This window comes from Neolamprologus multifasciatus, chromosome 15, assembly GCF_963576455.1.
Source record: "Neolamprologus multifasciatus chromosome 15, fNeoMul1.2, whole genome shotgun sequence".
NCBI lineage: Eukaryota > Metazoa > Chordata > Actinopteri > Cichliformes > Cichlidae > Neolamprologus > Neolamprologus multifasciatus.
In genome coordinates this window covers 15,613,510-15,631,745 of record NC_140453.1, presented here as the reverse complement: position 1 = coordinate 15,631,745, position 18,236 = coordinate 15,613,510, and the positions used below count along the sequence as shown (strand labels likewise).

Sequence of the window (18,236 nt, the reverse complement as noted above, 5' to 3'; positions counted from 1 at the left end):
TGTGGTGCAGAATGTGCCGTGAAAATTTAATAAATGACAAATTAAAAAGGCATGAACAAATATCGAAAAAATATCGAACCGTGACACCAAAGTATCGAACCGAACCGTGAATTTTGTGTATCGTTGCACCCCTAATATGCATGTATGTGTGTGTGTGTGTATGTGTGTATATATATATATATATATATATATATATATGCGTATATGTATATATGATCGTTGCGTGGCACATCCGACATACTGTTTTGCTTTTATCCATCAGGGTCATGCTTCACATGAAAACCAAGACAGTTCCAAACGCCAGATCTGAATGAGGGTGGGGGGAGGTTCAATTTCGGGTAGTGTTGAGGCAGTTGCCATGTTGCAACGAGCTTAGCTTCTGTCTTGCTAGCTTGTGCTGCGCTCAGTGGATCTGCACTCGACAGTGCAGCCTAGGCGGAGTAGTCGAACTCAGATTCACTGAGCGCTCAACACAGACAGCATCGTCAGAAGAAAAGTTGATAAAGTAAATAAAAAAAATGTTATATTGTTCGATACATATGTGTACCGAACCGAAAGCACTGTATTGAACGGTTCAATATCGATACGAGTATTGTTGCACCCCTAATACGTATACCAGAAATCATGCAGAAACATTTCTGACTGTACACCAACTTAAGAATAAAATACTTTTCCACACTGCTCTATGTAAGGATTTTTTAACACCAGTATTAAACACCCTGTGTCAGAACTGAAAACAGTTTAGTGGATGCTCATTTCTTCCCTCTTTCATTATCAAATAATGCTGAGGAAATGACAATGAGGCCGTTATCACTATCAGGGGTATCGGTGCGATGATCGCCCAGAGAAGGAGCAATTAATTTCGCCCTCCGTGTGGATCACCTCCTACTCCGTACATAATGTATGGGTGCGATGACCTTTATATATCCGTGTGTGCATTAAAAGAGACGGAGACAAACGGAGGCAGACAGAAAATCCACACTAAACTGCCCTCTTGTTTGCAAGCGAATATCACTAGGTCTAATCATGAGTATTTATAACTCTGCTGAATACCATTTTGCGCAGACAGACACAGACAGAGATGTAGATAAACAGAAAGAGACAGAGAGTGATGACCGGGGAAGGGGCGGGAGAGGAGGAATGAGTTCATGACAGATGGGCCTGGGTAACTTCCAACCTCCAAAGCTCCTGCAGTATGACAACGATTACACATGAGCATTAAAAATAAATAAAAGTCCTGTGTCCTTTCTGGAGTGCACATATTTATCATTTAAGAGACAACCCAGTGTAAATCTCACATGAAATGCATGCACAGATGCAAATATCACCAACATGATCGAAAGACCCTACACCGGTAATGTAGACCAACATCTGCGAACAACTTCGGTGACCTAGCGCTCGGAGAGCGATAAACAAAATGAATGGTTCTGCCTTTGCAGGAGGTGCTAATCTGTCAATGAAGCCTCTGCTGTTTAACTGCTGTGGCACGAGCTGCCCCGCAGGGGTGAGGCACGGAGAGTCTCTCGCCGTGGTGGTGAGAATTGCGAATGTGAGAGCCAATTAAAGTCAAAGCAGACATAGAGACACAGAGGACTCCTCCATTTTTCACCACACAATAGCTCACACATTTTTTGTCTAATGAGTTTCAGCTTCCAAAAAGCCTCCAAAGAGATCCTCTGACATCTTTAATTTTTATTTGGCCTTTTTTTTCCTGCCAGAAATTCGCACAGTAAGCAAAAAATATAATCACGTATTCTTCGGTTTCCCAAAACTGGTTAGTTAGCTTTGTTACTTTGCTCCTTCCTGAAAACAAAGGGCAGAGTTGGCAGAAAAACATGAAGCTGGTTTTTGTCGCTTTCCTTTAATTAAGGTTCCAGTTTTATTGCTTTCTGAAAACACATATTCATGATGCTGGACAGACTCTCTTTGTACACAAACTCAGACAAAATAACGTCCAATTTAATGTAGAAAAAAATATTTTAAAAGTACAACAAAAGAATTAAGAGTTTGCTACAGAGGACAGGAAGGAGAAGTGAATGTGCTCAAGTTACACTGAATCCACATTACCGAAAAACAGATGCATGAGATGAGGTGCCTGCTGAGCAAAATTCAGGCGAGATGCGCAACTAATTCTTCTTAAAGTGGTATGAAAAGCAGTATTTGACAATTTTCCTTTGGCATTTCCTCTTCCCCAACAGCACGGCCATGCTTTTTATGTTAAAATTGTATTTACTTAGGAGCTGAGTGTTATCTACAGCATCTATTGGTTCACATACTCCAACGTCCTTCTGCGGTCTCTTTGCAGAAAGAGTTTCCCAGATATTGTTTTGTATCGAGAATTGTTGTGAAACTAAAAGCTTAGACTGACTGTGACATAGAGAATTGACTGGGTTTTTCACAGTTATCGCTTTATCCACAGTGCAGACAATATCTGACTGTGACAGAGAGGAGACAAGCTAAGGGAGAAAATTACATCTGCAGAGATAAAAGATAAACTATAATTTGCTGTCAGTTGCCTCCGGATTGCCAAAGGTCTCTCACCCGGGTCTGCTTTCAGCAGCGTGATGGAGGTGTCAGTTTGTTGCCTGTGCCAGACAGGCTCCATTGTCCAAAAATCACACGCCGGTCTGGGCTCAAATCCCAAAACGACAAACTTTTGTCCGCAACCACCTGCGAGTCTTTAATTGCACTTCTTTGTTTTTCCATTTGAAATGCATTTGAAGCTCATGCCAAGTCCATGTATTTATAAAACTTTTAAAAGACTTTGAAGAGTAATCATGTCAGACCTGGCAACCTGCGATCTCTATGGAAAAATATATATTTCGAAACGGTCTGGAGAGTGGTTGCTGGAGGTTGTTGGCTGCTGCTGGATGAAATTGGTTGCACGGTCACCTGTAGTTTGCATGGAAGTCACATATTTGTTTTCAAACACTTGTAATTTACTCTCTGAGCGGCATTTGAATTATGAAAATTGTGACATACACCGACAACAGAGAATGTTTGCCTTTAAAGTAAAGACTGTGCCATACTGCTACAACCAACACGCTTCAAAAGGCACAAGTTTACTTTGAAGGCAAACATGCTCTTGTTTCTGGTTTGTGTTGCACTTTTCATAGGTTCACTATGACTTGGTGAATGGTTTGCAAGTGTTTGCAGACAAGCTGGGGTCTTCCAAGCAAATTAGTGGTAACCAGTGTAATCTGCTTACAACCAAAGGAACTGTATACGTCTTTGTGACCAAATGCTAGCAACTGTTCATCAACCATTCGAGGAATCCACTTTTTATTTTTCTTAAGACCAGTGGTTCTCAGGTGGTCTGCAACCAGTCTCCAGCTGTGTGTGACTTAAATAAGCAGGAATTGTGATTATGACTTTTGCCACTGTACACCCTTACTGGGGGCTTACTGGTTGCATGGATTAATCAATGTTTTTTGAGCTTCTAGAGCTGCCAGAGGTCTGAACAACAAAGCAGGATTTGAGCTTATCTAAGTAACTTCAGGCTTAACGCTTGGTTTTCTTTAATGTGAAGGTGATTCCTTTCTTACCAGGGTATATCACCTTGATAACATATCATGCAAATACAATTTGCTCTGGAGCAGGCTAGACTCCAGATTTAAGATCAACAAGAATGAAATCACCACCTACTGACCAATCAATGCTCTGGAAAAAAGCCTTAGCATTCTGGGAATACCTTAAACAATCTGTACGCAGATGGTACGAGGGTTTAATGTTTTTGAATATTTTCCAATGTTTTTGCATGTCCCTGCACCTATACTGCACATAGACTAAGCCTACATTTGAATTGGATTTAGGTTTTTTTTTTTATCTTTACACTCACAGAGGCTGCAGCAGAAAGAACAAAAACTAAAACTATCCTTTAAACATGAATTTAATAAAACCTTAATCATAATCAATACCTCAATAATAGAGTAGCTCTTTTCCAGTCTTACTGACCAAAGCACTTAAAACGCACACTTTAAATATTATATTACTCCACACTGCTCTTCCACTCATACACGCACTCCTGCTTGTGCTTTGACTGCAGCAGCTGCTGTATAATTTTAACTTCCTTTGGAAAGGCAGCCGCTTTACTGCCTTACATATATCCGTGTTTGTGATTGGTCAGAGGATGACAATGCCATCCCTTGCATGTGAAAGCACAGAAGAAACTCTAGGTTAACTTAATGAGTTGATAACCAACTTCGCGTGGCTGCGTATGCTGATGACATTGGTAAGGGACGTAAATCTAGATAACGAGAAGATACCCTAGGTGTGTTGAATTTGCTTCTTTGCGCACAAAAAATGTGGAGGACTCTCACTGGTATTTTCTTTTAAAATTCACTTCTGTAATATTACAAATGAGTAGCGCTGATTCATCAATTATTTTTTTGTTAGACCCAGAATAATGAGAACTTCTGTCAGTCTCTGATGAGCAAAGTCAGTTCTAAGAAAAGACTTTTGGAAAACCAAAGTTCAAACCGTCTTTTCATCCTCTAAGTAACGACGCGTCTAAATGACACATCCCTGTCCCTTGTCAAGCTACACTGTCAAACCTCTTCACAGTTACAGGGAACTTCTGTGCTTGAATGCCTGCAACTGGTATCTCACCCATTCATTACCAAAAATCTAATTACAGGCTGCCACATGGTACTCATTTAAACATTTGAGTCTGCATAATTACTTTAGTCAGAGATGAAATAGGACAGAAGAGTCTGAGGCCACAAACAAGCCTCTCATGCAGTCTTCCTCTTGGCAGAATCTAGTAAAATCTCACCCTAAATGGAAACTATGGCCATTTTTAAGCTAAAAATAACTTTAACTCATTATATGTGGCCTCTGTATATTTCTCGCCTTTGTTATTTATACTGTTCACTTCACATTTATACTCTTATCTTCAGCCAAAATAGTACAGAATCTCTCAGTTTGTGGGTTTTTTTGGGGGGCCCAGGTGCTTCATTATCCATTTCCTGTTAAAGCTACGCAGATTTATAATAAAATAAGTATTCATCTCATTAATCACCATCTTAGAACATTTCACAAGCCCAGATGTCACAATTTTGAAAAGGCATGGTCGACCCCAATTAGTCGCTTTGGCTCTTATCACACTTTATCTGGAGCAAAGTGAATCCAGCCGTCACAACTACACGAAGTTCAGTCTCTCTGTGTTACAACAGTTCGTCCGAGGCAGGAAGAAGAATGAGGGCAGAGAAAATGAAAGAGTTTTTCTGTATTCCAGAGTGGAAACTGCTTCTCTGATTGAACACATGTCAAATTCACTGCCGCAAAGGCTCTAGTGTGTCAAAAAACCCTCTTTTTCCTCAAAGAAGCAACATCTAAAGTAAAGCTGTGTAACATACACCAAAGCACAGGGAGTTCCAAATCCCGATTTTCTCTATGTATGCTGAATATATTATAGGACTTAAAAAAAAAAAGAAGCATTTTGTGGATTATGCTTTCTTTCTTACTTAAGCTAAACTGATTTATAAGACCGACACCATTAATGTCTGCGGATTAAACATGAAGCAACAAATACGGCTGAATGAGTTAATTAACGCTGGGAAGTAGTTTATTTTATTTTATTTTTACATTTAGACAAGTCTGGCACCGACTGGTAAAAGTTCAGCTGCTGACGTGAATGCCTGATTGTGTCTAGGAGGTGGGGTCTTTATGCTAACCTTAAGGAGAGATGTCTGACAACCTTAAAAATTACTTTCCTTATTAAATTATAGCATACCATTTGGTATTCCTTTTCCATAGCCTTGCATCTTTTAAGACTTTGTGGTTATGTATATACAACCGAATGCAATTATTCACAGTTAGCTTCAACTTTGTTACTTTTTAATTCGTTTGTCTCAACACAGATACAGCAGACCTACTTTTATCCTGTTAACAAGTAGAGAAAGTAGGTGAAGAAGGGGAGATGATATTGCTTGAACTTCAGTTAATTTGTCCAATAAACGTAAACCCAGGGCTCGCAAAATCGCTAGCCCAACGTCCCGGGGCTAGCGATTTTTCCAGTCGGGCTACCAAAACCTGTCTCTGCCCTGCCCGTCGGGCTATCATAGGAAGGAAAAATATACGTCAATGCTTTTGCATTCTTTCGGAAATGTAGTTGGGTAATTATGTCATTGGCATCGGTGAGCCAGAATTTGCGCTTGTTTTTTGCTTTCACTTTGCAATCGCGCAAACTGTGTTTTGAGAGCGACAGCACTGATTGGTGAGTGATAATTTGCACCAATTCCTCTGACATCGTCTTATCAATCGTTAGCTTACTATGCAAACATGACAAGTGAAATCTCCCGCAGCTTAAACATGTGAGAGGTTGATCGCGCAGAGAATCGCTGAGCGTTATGTGAGTGCGTGCGTAAAAGCAGCAGGATATATATTTTAGTAATGCTGAGCCAAATAAGACAGGTCAGGGTGAAGAAGTGACAGCCAAAGAAAAGCTTACCACAAAACGGAAAAGTTATGACAAATCAGACTATAAGGCAAAAAGAAGGTGCAGCTTTATGGTTTCATGGACAAAAGAATTTCTGCGGCTGCAATATGACGAGCTAAATAACCAGGGCTGCACATAAGTGGTCCGCAGGTGCGCATTCGCTGTCAAAATAAAAGACGCGCACAAGATAAGAAGTTGCAACGCATGTTTGCATACATAAGATTTTCTGGAGGAGGACAGACATTTGTTTAGAACTCTTAAAGATGTCGAAGAAGCTCCTTTAAGCAATTACTGTGATGTTCCTCCACCTCCAAAGAAATGTCAGAAGGAGTCCGAACCACAAAAGAAGCTCGTATTCACGGAAAAGTGGTTGCAGGAGGTGAGCTGGCTTCAAACAAATGAACGCACAGAGATGTGGTGCAGAATGTGCTGTGAAAATCCCACTCTAGCGGACAAAAACAGTGCCTTTTTATATGGACGCAAACGCGCGTTGCAACTTCTTATCTGGTGCGCGTCTTTTATTTTGACAGCGAATGCGCACATGCGGACCACTTATGTGCACCCGTGTAAATAACATAATGTTTTGTCGGGTGTGTTGTTGGTTTTCCCTCGATTTCTGAGTCGACAAGCGCCTTTGTTACTGGGACCAGTCATTTTAAGAAAGGCCCCCATTAGAACCCATGAGAAATGCATTATTGCTCAGTCTGCAATATCTTTCCCAGAACAAACACCAATTGCAAATAACATACTAAAGATAAACCTGAAAAATCTGTTTAGAACAGCGTACTATGTTGCAAAGAGTGAACTACCACTGGCACAATTTAGCAGTCTTTGCAAACTTCAAAAAGCAAATGGCCTCGATTTTGGTTCCACTTGCCTCTTACCTGTGACTTCAGTGGAAATGTCAAATTCAGGATCTGACACAGACTGATTCATGTTCTACACAGTTCTTGCAAGTCCATAGAAATTTCTGTTCAATTAGAACCAAGTATTTGAGTTGATGATTGTAATTTTTATACAATGTTGTAATTTGTGTTTCAACAATTTTTTGATTAATGTTTTGTTTCCGTTACAATATTATACTTTAATGTATAATACTGTAACAGAAACAAAACAGGAAACAAAACATCAATCAAAAAATTGCTCTTTTTTTATTCGGGCTACTTAAATTTATTTTGGGCTACCAAAAACTGAAGAGTCTCTGCCCAAAGGGCTACCAGAAATTTTGAAATTTTGCGAGCCCTGAAACCCAAACTGATGCCAATTGTAGCAGGTTTGTAGTTGTTACATTGATATTTAAAATCACGGAGTATGGTCTGGTAGTAATCGACCCCACTGCCAATAAACACCTGACAAGCAATAATTTCATTGTACTGGAAAACATGACAATAAAACTTGAAACTATAAAAAATAAACTAGCTTATGTAATTAAGTGAGCTTACACATCATTTGTTTGTTTTTATTTACCTTTTTCGTTCCAGAGAAGCAAAGACCTGTATTATTTACAATAAAAAATAACTGAACAGTTCTTTAATATTAGGCTTTTGCAATGCTAACGTCAAACAACAGTTAGATATCTTTATAAACCCAAGCAGAATACCATCCAATTCTCTGATAAGCTTATAGAAGTCAACAACACCGTTGTGAGCTGACACCACACAAACACATTATGTTTACATTATTATCAGCGCAGCTCCTGCATCATTCATAGTAACAAATGCAAGCAGTAATTATAATTGCTGCACTAATCCACGTTTTTCCATTTCCAAACCAACACAGACGCTTTGATTACTACTAATATCGAGCACAAATCTGATAACAGTATTAAACTAATAAACTTGAAATCAATCCTTTAAATTTAAGGCAATATAAAATATGACACATTTTTGACAAATTACTTAATATGCCTAATTTTTTGGACTAATCCTCTCAAATTCTTAAATCAAGGTGAGTCCATAGGCTTATGCTTACTATTGTTTTTTGCAGATGCAGGTTTCTCCTTTTTCTGCACCTTCTCTCTCACACAAACACGGTAAGAGATTGCACTGACTAATAAAACATTTGTGTTAATCTTAGCGCAAGAGAGAGAAGCTAAAGCATCATCTTGTTGAAGTCCTTCAATCACTGAATAACTCCACAGTTGCTGCGTCTTTGCCATTAGCTTCCTTCATGCTACATTAGCTGTCCTGCTAGCTGCTGCTGTCATGCGGCAAAGTAAACACAGAACAATAAACCACCCTCTTCAATTTCCCAAACCGCCCATCCTCATTTCCTCTTCTCGCCTTAGCGCCTCCCACCAGAGATGCAAGTGGAGGAGGCGTGGTAGAGACACAAGGAGAGAGGGGTCGAGGCAACAGGCACTTAACTAAATAACATATCCTCTCCTTGGAGCAGTCACTTTAGAGCAACACTGATTAAATACGACCCAAGTGCATCATAAATAACTTTGTTATAGCTGCAACTACAGCTGTGTTTTATGATCTCAGATTTAACTGTACTAATGTCGTGTTTTATATTTAGGAAAACTTTTCATCATACAACACAATATGGCATAATCTGATAAAACATTATCGTTTTAAAAAAAATTATAATGATCACAGAAACAGTTAAGGGCAAAAAAATGTATCATCCTAAATAATTGGAATAGTTATTTGATGAGTCCTTCTCCTGCCATGTGTGCCGCGCCTCGTTATGCCCTTTAGGGAACATAGCATTCTGAGATTGATTTCTGAGCTACAGGCTGGAGAACTGAGAAAACAAGCAGGCACAAATAAATTAAATGAAAAAGAAAATTGAATTGAATTGAACAGATCAGCACGTTGTCAGCATCAGGCCAATATCCCGTACAAATATCCAATGGGTGCATTCCCAGTAAAAATTATCAATACTGATCAATATGAGCAAAAATGTTGTGACAATATTTTTAAGCTGCATAGTGATTCTAAGTCACAGAGAGAGATCAATATCATTGACTTAATCTGAGGGATCTCCATGTGGCGATGGACAGCTGTCAGCAGAGGATCTGCAGATCATCTGTTATTCCCAGAAGCTGCTCTTACATTATCACACGCTACATGCATTTAAAGTTCTGCCATAATCAGATATTTTTTTAATCTTTTTCACTGCAAAATTAGAATTTATCATGCAACAAAAATCTATGCATCTACCTTAAAGAAGGCCATTCTTTAACCCTGATTTAGTTTTCATTGATGCCTGCAAGCCCCTGCTGCATCATTTGATTGTGACCTTTGGCTATTTTATAAATGTAGTGTTACATTCACCAACACGATTTGAAAGCTTTCTCCCTCTCAGTCTGCCCTCGCAAAGTTGCGGACAGCCATCCACTTTGAACAGACTACAAATGGAAGTATGCCTCCAAATATTTGCTTGACGACTGAGTCTTATTGTGAGGTCTCTGCCAGTTCTCTCTCCCAGCATCAACACCACTCTGTGCCAGGGCTGCAATATCAACAATTGGGCTAAAGCCATAAATAGGACTAGTTTGTAAGCCTCAATAATCACATAGAAAAATAGCCTATGTCTGGCTGAAACTCAAAAGTGATTTAAATCCACTGAGCACTGTCTTTGCTCCATGAATATAACCAATTTCAGCACATTTCTCTTTGACAGTGTTGGCGTAAATATATTACGCCACTGACAATTCATTTTAAGACATGGAAGCTGTTTATGTCAAAACAGCTGCAGCTTTGAGTTAAACCCTGAAAATTATTGTCACTGTCAGACTGTAAATTAGGGATGTTCTTTGTTCTTAAACAGAGACTGGTGCTGTCTTTTTGTAATGCACTATGCTAGAGTTACAAGAAGTCAATTATTTTTCAACTGATAAATTTCACACCAGCAGAATAGCTTAACATTGCAATGAACCAGGGACAGATGCACTTACATAACACAGGCACCAGCTACCAACCGTTTTTATTATTATATCATTAATTATCAATTAAGTGTTTAATCAAAGACATGTCTGAACTGAAGGTCAACAGTTAAAACACAACCCCAACAATAAAGGGCTATACATAAAAACAGCTAAACCTAATGTAAAGGCAGGTCCTCACAAAGTCATACATGCTCAAACCTGACTCTCCCCTATGAATACTTTCGAGACAGAACAGTCAGCAGATAACACAGCGAAATTTAGCACACAAATAGTAAAATCCTGCCCTCTCAACATATAACTCCTCCTGTTATCTTGCCATAGCAGTGGCAGCAGCCCCGCTTGCCGTGCCTCCCGAGAGCTCTTTCTCTCCCCCTTCCCGTGCAGGCTGGCGTAGACCATAACAGATTGACTCAGCCTGACAACAGCTGCCAGAAGCCCGCAAGCCTCATCCTCCAGACACTGATGGATTGTGGGAGGGGAGCCAGGGTGATTAGCCCCTTGACAAGGCTAAATTATTGCAGTGTACCACCCCAAAAGAGACTGCACCTGAGCGTCAATGTAGAGCTTTCATACTACTTTAAGTCATGCTGTTAATGACTACTCAGCCTCACAATGGGCTGAACTCTAAAGCTATACTGATCAACAAAAAAAAGGAAAAATCTTACCACGTGTTTAAATCAAATGTATTAAAAAGTGAAGGAAATGTCTTCCAGACTGAGCATCAACTTTTGCAATAAAGCAGTTATTTTCAACTGCTTCAGTCACGAGTGGCTCTTACAGTACCTTAAGGGCAACAATGAAATGACTAAGGTCCACTAGGTGTGCACAAAACTGTTTTTCCCATTTAAAACACGTTGCTTATTGCTCAGTCAAGCTAAAGTACAATATAGCAAGCCAACCTCCAAGCAACTTGGACAACGGATTCTCACAATGAAATTTTTCACATTTGCCAACCAACTGGCAATAGTTGCAGCAACCAAATGCTCACTGAAACTAGGAATTTTGGGGGCTTGGGATCCATAGTCTGCCCTGGCAGCTTCATTTAATCCCTGAAAGTGGTGATATCTCTCCCAGAGCTCCAGTTTGGTGACATCTCTGCGTATCTTGTAGAGAATAACTTGGAGCAACGACAATCACTCTCAAACAGATCGGTGAAGGTTTGCAAATAACTACCATTTAAACAGACAGACTGATTGCAACGTGTTGGCAATCAACTCATCAGCACCACAACACTTTACAATAGAGGACTCAGCTCACTAGTTGCCAACTGGCAAGGAGAATTTGCAGGTAATTTGCAATCTTGCAGCAACTTTGTAACCACGTGTGGCAGAATTTCATCATTTCTGTTTCAAATATATGAGGATCTGCCTGAACTCTAAAGGCAAGTAGTTCGTGTGAATTTCTGTGTATGCAGATAGCAACCATTTTCAATTTATCATCGTATTACCACAAACAGATTGCATGTAATTGCAAACCTGACCCATTCAATTATGCACGCTTATAAATCACTTCATAATCCTTACCCAATGCGCCACAGTCTAGCAACTTAGAATCGTCACCTTGACTTCGCCTCAAAATTTATATTCAGTAGATAGATAGACAGAGAGATAGACAGAAACAGATGGGAAACTATTCTCTCCACAAATGAAAAACTTCACTATTGTTTGTGCATTAGGTGTCTTGAAGTTTAGCTTAGCCTTCGGGTTATAGTCTCCCTCTCTGTCAAAAAATAAAAATAAAAAATACTCTGTACATTTCCTAGTTGCAGATTATATCTGACTTTATACAAAACTTGTGCAGTTTTACATTTTTTGAAATCCATGACCTTCACAGTTTTTTTTACTTGAAAACAGAATATCGTGTGGTCTCTAAATCCTACATCATTAATGATCCTAATTGGGGATTTTTTAAGTTTATATAAATGTTTGAAGTCAAGATTTTTATGGAGCTGGGCGATAAAATGCTTAAAGCAATTATCATACAAAACTCTCCTAATTAGTGTCTTGAAACATGGTCAATATAACGTCAACAGAACTCATTCTATCCATGTTTTGACAGACAACATGAAAAGAAAATGACAATCAGTATAACACAGATCTAAACAAATGTAAATAATATTTTAAACATTTATATTTGTTCAAATTCAATGATAACTCGTTTCTATAAAACTATTTCCAATTTCCAAAAGCTGCTACAAATCCTCTCCAGCACACCGACGCAGTTTAATCTCCATCCTGAAGCCTCATAGTCGCTCTAAGGACAGGAACTGACTGCAAGTAGTCACAGCCTTGCCCTACCCATCTTCAAAACAACCATTTAAAAGGTAAAAAGGATCACAAGTTTATTGTGCTTTACTTGTTGCAGTAATTTTGATCATGTCAAAGTCCCAAACTACTGTTTTCCCTAGTGTGACTGTAGTATTATTGGAGATGAGTGAGCCGAGAAATCCTACTGCTTGCAGGTGGTGCATGAAGAGCTGCCGTTTGCTAAGTAAAAGCAGGACTGTCATTCTGCTCTTTTCTCATTTTCTGAGCCGCTGCATCTGTTTTTGTCAGAAGCTTCACTCAAAACATTTACTTCTGTCTTCTAGTGCAAAGAAACCATTCTTCTGTGTTTCAATAAACAAATGGAACAAGCTGTCCATGGTTTATGTTGCCTAACTTTTCCTGCCGTTTAAAGCAGATTTAGAGGATGATGCAGAGTAGCAGAGCTCACTCCTCCATAGTGTGACCAGTCAGCTATTCAAGTAGCTCTAAACCTCTGCATTTTCTCTGACAAGAGCAGAATAGTTTGATAGAATCCAAGTCAAGAGGCACAAGCTCTATTTGATGATTCATCCAGACCCTTATCACAAAAGACGAGGCAATTAATGTCTCCAGTGTTTGAAAACCACAGCCGAACCCTCTCACTCTAGTGTGGTAAAAAACAAATCAGGACTGCCATAAAGAAGCACCTCCATCTCCTTCCACGGTATAATTATCATCGTGAGCAATCAAACCAAATTCTGACCGCTTCTCTCTTCATCACAGTCAGTGAGAAAATAACAACTGGGCCATTTCACAGCAGATATTTAGATATTTTGGCCTGCGATAGCAGTCAGAAAATCACAGGTGTGAGAATCTCAGTGAGCTGGCAAGGACATACCTAGCAGTTTGTTTGAGAATTCAAGAATTATTCATGTGATTTAATTAGCTGTGTAACATGGGGATGGTCTCAAGTGGCTGAGCTGAAGGCAAATGGATTCCTTTTTTTTTTTTAATTCCTGAAGATGTTTCACCTCTCATCCAATAAGCTTCTTCAGTTCTAACAGCTGATGGGGAGTATTGAACTTATAAAATAAGTCCAGCTGCCTACACAGGCGACATCATAATAATAAACATCTGAAAATTCATGAGCAAACCAAAATGAGTTACTCCTCATTGTCAGTGCAGCTCCTACCAGGAAGAGGATACTGTACCAAAATGAACTTGGCAGTGGAGAATGGGTTGGATGCTCATTCATACAGTGCTTTCTAGTCTTACTGACCACATATCAGTCTACAGTCGTACAGCACTTTACTCTTTGTACTTAAGCCCTTCATCTACCTCACATCCATGGCCAGTACAAAATTAATTTAACATCAATATCTTTGGATATGGATGGAAGCATGAGTATCTGGACAAAACCCATGCAGCCACAGGGAGAACAAGCAAACTCTATCAAGATCAGATGATTTGAGCCATGGGCCTCCTTGCTTGGAAATGACGGCAAACCAATGCAGCACCTTGCTGCCCAATTTGAGTGTCTGACCTCTTCCAGTAAGCTTTCGATATCCTGTTTAAATGTCTAATAATAATGGTAATAATGGTTCCTTGCATTGCCACGCTTTTCAAAATGCATTTGTAGCTCATTCCCAGCCTAAAATAAAACTCAATCACTGTCTCCGTCCATGGTGTATAGGTTTAGCCTACTCTTATGCTTATGTCTCTACGCAGCTGTCCAGGAATTGTATCAATATGATGTGCGCACGTTATCTATTTCGTTGCCACAAATGCGTAATTCGTTGCCACATTATACCCAATTCGTTCGCACAAATTAGCATTTCGTGCACACGTTATACCTATTTCGTGTCCTCGAAATAGTATTTTGTGGGCACAAATAAGTATTTCGTGGGCACGTTATACCCATTTCATGCCCACAAAGTAGTATTTTGTGGCCACAATTTATTTATTGTTTGGACCATGTCATCAGAGGGGCTCCGTACAATCTAACCGTATAAGTGTGGAAATTTCTAACCACACAAACAGCTGTGTGGTGATATTTCAACTTTTGGACAGATCTTTATTGGCATGCTCTATGATAGATTTTGTGCTGCATCATCACAAAAACACAAGTGTCTTTTGTTTATTATCATGACGCAAACACTTTAACAACCTGCTCTTGTTCATATCTCAGCACAGCAAGCAAAACATCAAGCGATGGAAGAATTCCTTCAAATAAAAACACTTCCTGTGATAACATCAGACACCGGCACTAACTGGATAGGAAGAAACTGCTGCCCAGTCTCAGACAGAACTCTAATAACACATGACAAATACAGACACGATTATCAATATTGGTTTTAAGATAGAGGAAAGTACATAAGCTCCAGGTGCAGTGTTCACAGAAGCCAATTTCCCTGCACTCCTCTTTCAGAATCAGAGTGTATTCAGCAGCTTTCACCAAGCGTCAAGTACAAATATAACATGTACTCAAACTCATTTGTCTCTTAAATATGATCTACTGACTTAAACGTAAAAGTAAACAAAAGGTATAATCTGATAATGCAATTCATTAAAGGCACAAATGAATTAACCTCACAGCTACAGCTCTACAACTCTGATACAGCAGCTATTAAGTGGAGACCTTGGGAAAAGACATGTGAGTGAAAACTGGTTCGCTGGTTATAGAAACATGCTTTAAAAGCAGTGCCCCAGGCAGAAACCTAAGGCTTCCCAAAAACATGCCAAGCCTTGCCTTAATATCAGCTACAGGGCTTTGTATTCTACATCTGCAAAGAGCTCACTCAGAGTGGACTTGCACTCACTGGCCACTTCGTTAGGTACAACCACTCATAAATGCAAATATCTAATTAGCTAATTGCATTCAGACATTTAGGCACGCTGAAGGTCAAACCAGGCATGTAAATAACTTCACTTTTTTGCAGTCCTCTGACTGGGAAACATTACTTGGTCCTGGTCTCCATTTCTGCTGTGATTTTCAGGTGATAGAGACAAAATTTGGAGTAAACAACATGAAAGCTTGGATCTTTTCTGCCTTTTATCAATGGTTCATGCTGCTGGCTGTATAATGGAACACTGTCACACTCTGGTTGCCTTAGTACCAACAGATCATCGTTTACACGCCACAGTGTACCAGAGTATTGTTGCCCACAGTGTCCATCCCTGCCCTCCGGCAGGATAACAGTCTTCCTACATAGATCAAATCATCTCAAAGTGCTTAAACACAACAATGAATTTACTGTACTCAAATGACCCCCGCATGTGCAGTCGACAAATCTGCAGTAACTGTGTGATGCTATCACTTCAATAAGGACCGAAATTACTCATGAATGTTTCCATCACCTTGTTAAATCCATGCCACAAAGAATTAAGAGTTCAGAAAGCAAAGGCGGGTCCAACCTGGTGCTAAAAAGGTGTAACAAAAGAAGATGCCACTGAGTGTAAGACAATACTCTGGAAAACTCCCTCACTGCTTTTAAAAAGTTTCATGCACTCAGTCTTAAACAATAACGTCCAGTTTTTGTTTGAGCTCAGTTTAATGTTGTGGTTATCTGGTGAGTTTACGTAATTCTTGGTCTACCCTCGTTTAAATAAACGAGATGATAGATGGCAAGTGAGTAACGAATGCTGAGTTTAGTCAAATAACACAAGGCAGCACATTACTCATATTATGGGAATCAATACTAGATAATGGGGTGGAACAGCCGGGAGATAAAGTCACTGAAAATAATATCTAAGAAGGAGAAAAAGCCAACTGATTAAGTGGTTAAGATGCAGTCCATGACTTAAAGCCATTTTTAAACTTTTCCAATCGTTGTGTTAAAACTAAAACATGTCATTACAATTGACTGCCTATTATGAAAGCAAATTATTATTTATTATTGGTGTGTAAACGATGACCGGTGAGATGCTAAAACTGTCGTCAGTGTATTAACATGAAACATGAATATGAATTATCACGACTGACAAGCAGCTCGATGTTGAACTGGCAGCGACATTTGTGACAATCTACACGCCATAAACGTGGCGCAGGTTTTGCAGGTGACAATAAAAAATATTCAAATATTAAAGATCGAATTTTTTCCGGGGCAGCCCAGGTGGGTCATATTCAGACAACATTACAGCAAAGCCTCGACTACACCGGCTGTGTGCCGAGATCAAAGCAAAACACACTCACGACTAGCAGGGGCTACAGAAATCCACTCAACTACCTTTCGGGACTTTTAAAATTCACATCTAGGAACCAACGAGGACGAGAGGACATATTAAAGATGGCCAGGGGATTGCAGGGAACCACACAAGGGGCTACAAATCTCATCTCTCCAACTAGCTAGCGTGCTAGCCAGCAGTGGTCACAACAAAACGCATTTGCTCTGTATTACACTGGCAGACTGATGTTAGCTTCAGCGGCTACAACTCACCGGGATAGAGGAGTCCAAGATGTCCTAAAAAACTGAGTGAAAGGCGCCAGGAATATCTGACACACCGCAGAAATCTCCGTGTGCTGAATCTGCAGGTCTACAGTCTCGGGACAAGCCTGCGGTGTTGCAGCATTTTCATCTCGCACCGCTTCCAGCACCATTAAAAGCTGCACTGTTGGAGCGACGGCTGGACAAACAGCGCCGACCGCACGCAGCAAAGCATTATGGGAAACTGTGTCGACGCTACGGTGCCGTCAAACGCTGGAAATGCAGTGAAACTGCGCCACCTGGTGCCGGCATTATCGACTATAAAAAACAGATGTCTTCTAGCAGGTGAACGGTGAAGTGGCTTATAGTTGGCGTTGGCCTATAGTTAACTAATTGTTCAACTGACGAGTTCATTAATTAGCAATTATTTGCCTTCATTCTTTTTCTTGTTTATTTTTTTATTAAGATATTTTATCACTGTTGTATGTGAATTTGTCCATTACCTAATTGAGCCTTTAATGTGAGTCTATTTATTTAAGGTAACATAAAGTCAAATAAGGGCTGTCAGCTGTGTACCAATCTGACTTCTGCACAACAGAACTGATGGTCCCAACCCCATTAAAAAGGCAAGAAATTCCACAAATGAACCCCGAGAAGGCTTCTGAACAAACTAGCAGGTGTAGAAGGCCCATATCTATGGGACTGATTTTTCATAATAACGCCCACTGAATGGAATGATAACATCCAAAGCGGGTGAAAAGGCCCACCTATGAAGTGAAAACCATTTCAGGTGACTACATCATGAAGCTCAATGAGAGAAGACCAAGTCAACAAAGCAAAGGATGGCTACTTTGAGGAATCAAAAATATAAGACATATTTGAGTTACTAATCTATTTTGTATTTGCTGCATAATTCCACATATTTTGCTTCATATATTTGATGTTTTCAGTATCTATCAACAATGTAGAACGTTATAAAATAAATAAATAAAGAAAAAACATTAGCCTTTCTCTGTTGCTTCATTATCTTTTGGGAAAAACCTTTTTGTTTTTGGTAAATTTTTTGATTATTTTCCTGCCATCATATTGCTGTACAACAAAACATTTTTTACAATAAATTGTTTTAAATATTTTTAAATTCACACTGGTTTACTTACTTAAGAAGAAGAACAAGGAGAAGAGGAGAAATAATTGAATCAGGTCAAATCAAGCACACGTCTGTAGGTGGCGGT

General features: G+C 39.5%; 1 protein-coding gene and 1 long non-coding RNA gene across 2 annotated transcripts in view; both read right to left on the bottom strand.

Moving 5' to 3' along the window:
* extl3 (exostosin-like glycosyltransferase 3) overlaps positions 1–17,239 on the bottom strand; it is a 41,429-nt gene extending 24,190 nt beyond the window's left edge. Inside the window, exon 1 of the mRNA XM_085134377.1 lies at positions 17,017–17,239. The gene's annotated coding sequence lies outside the window, so the exon portion shown is untranslated. The remainder of the gene's footprint in view (positions 1–17,016) is intronic.
* The window catches only part of LOC146501814 (uncharacterized), a 241,977-nt gene that overhangs the window by 62,632 nt on the left and 161,109 nt on the right, over positions 1–18,236 (bottom strand). The gene's annotated exons all lie outside the window — the stretch shown is intronic.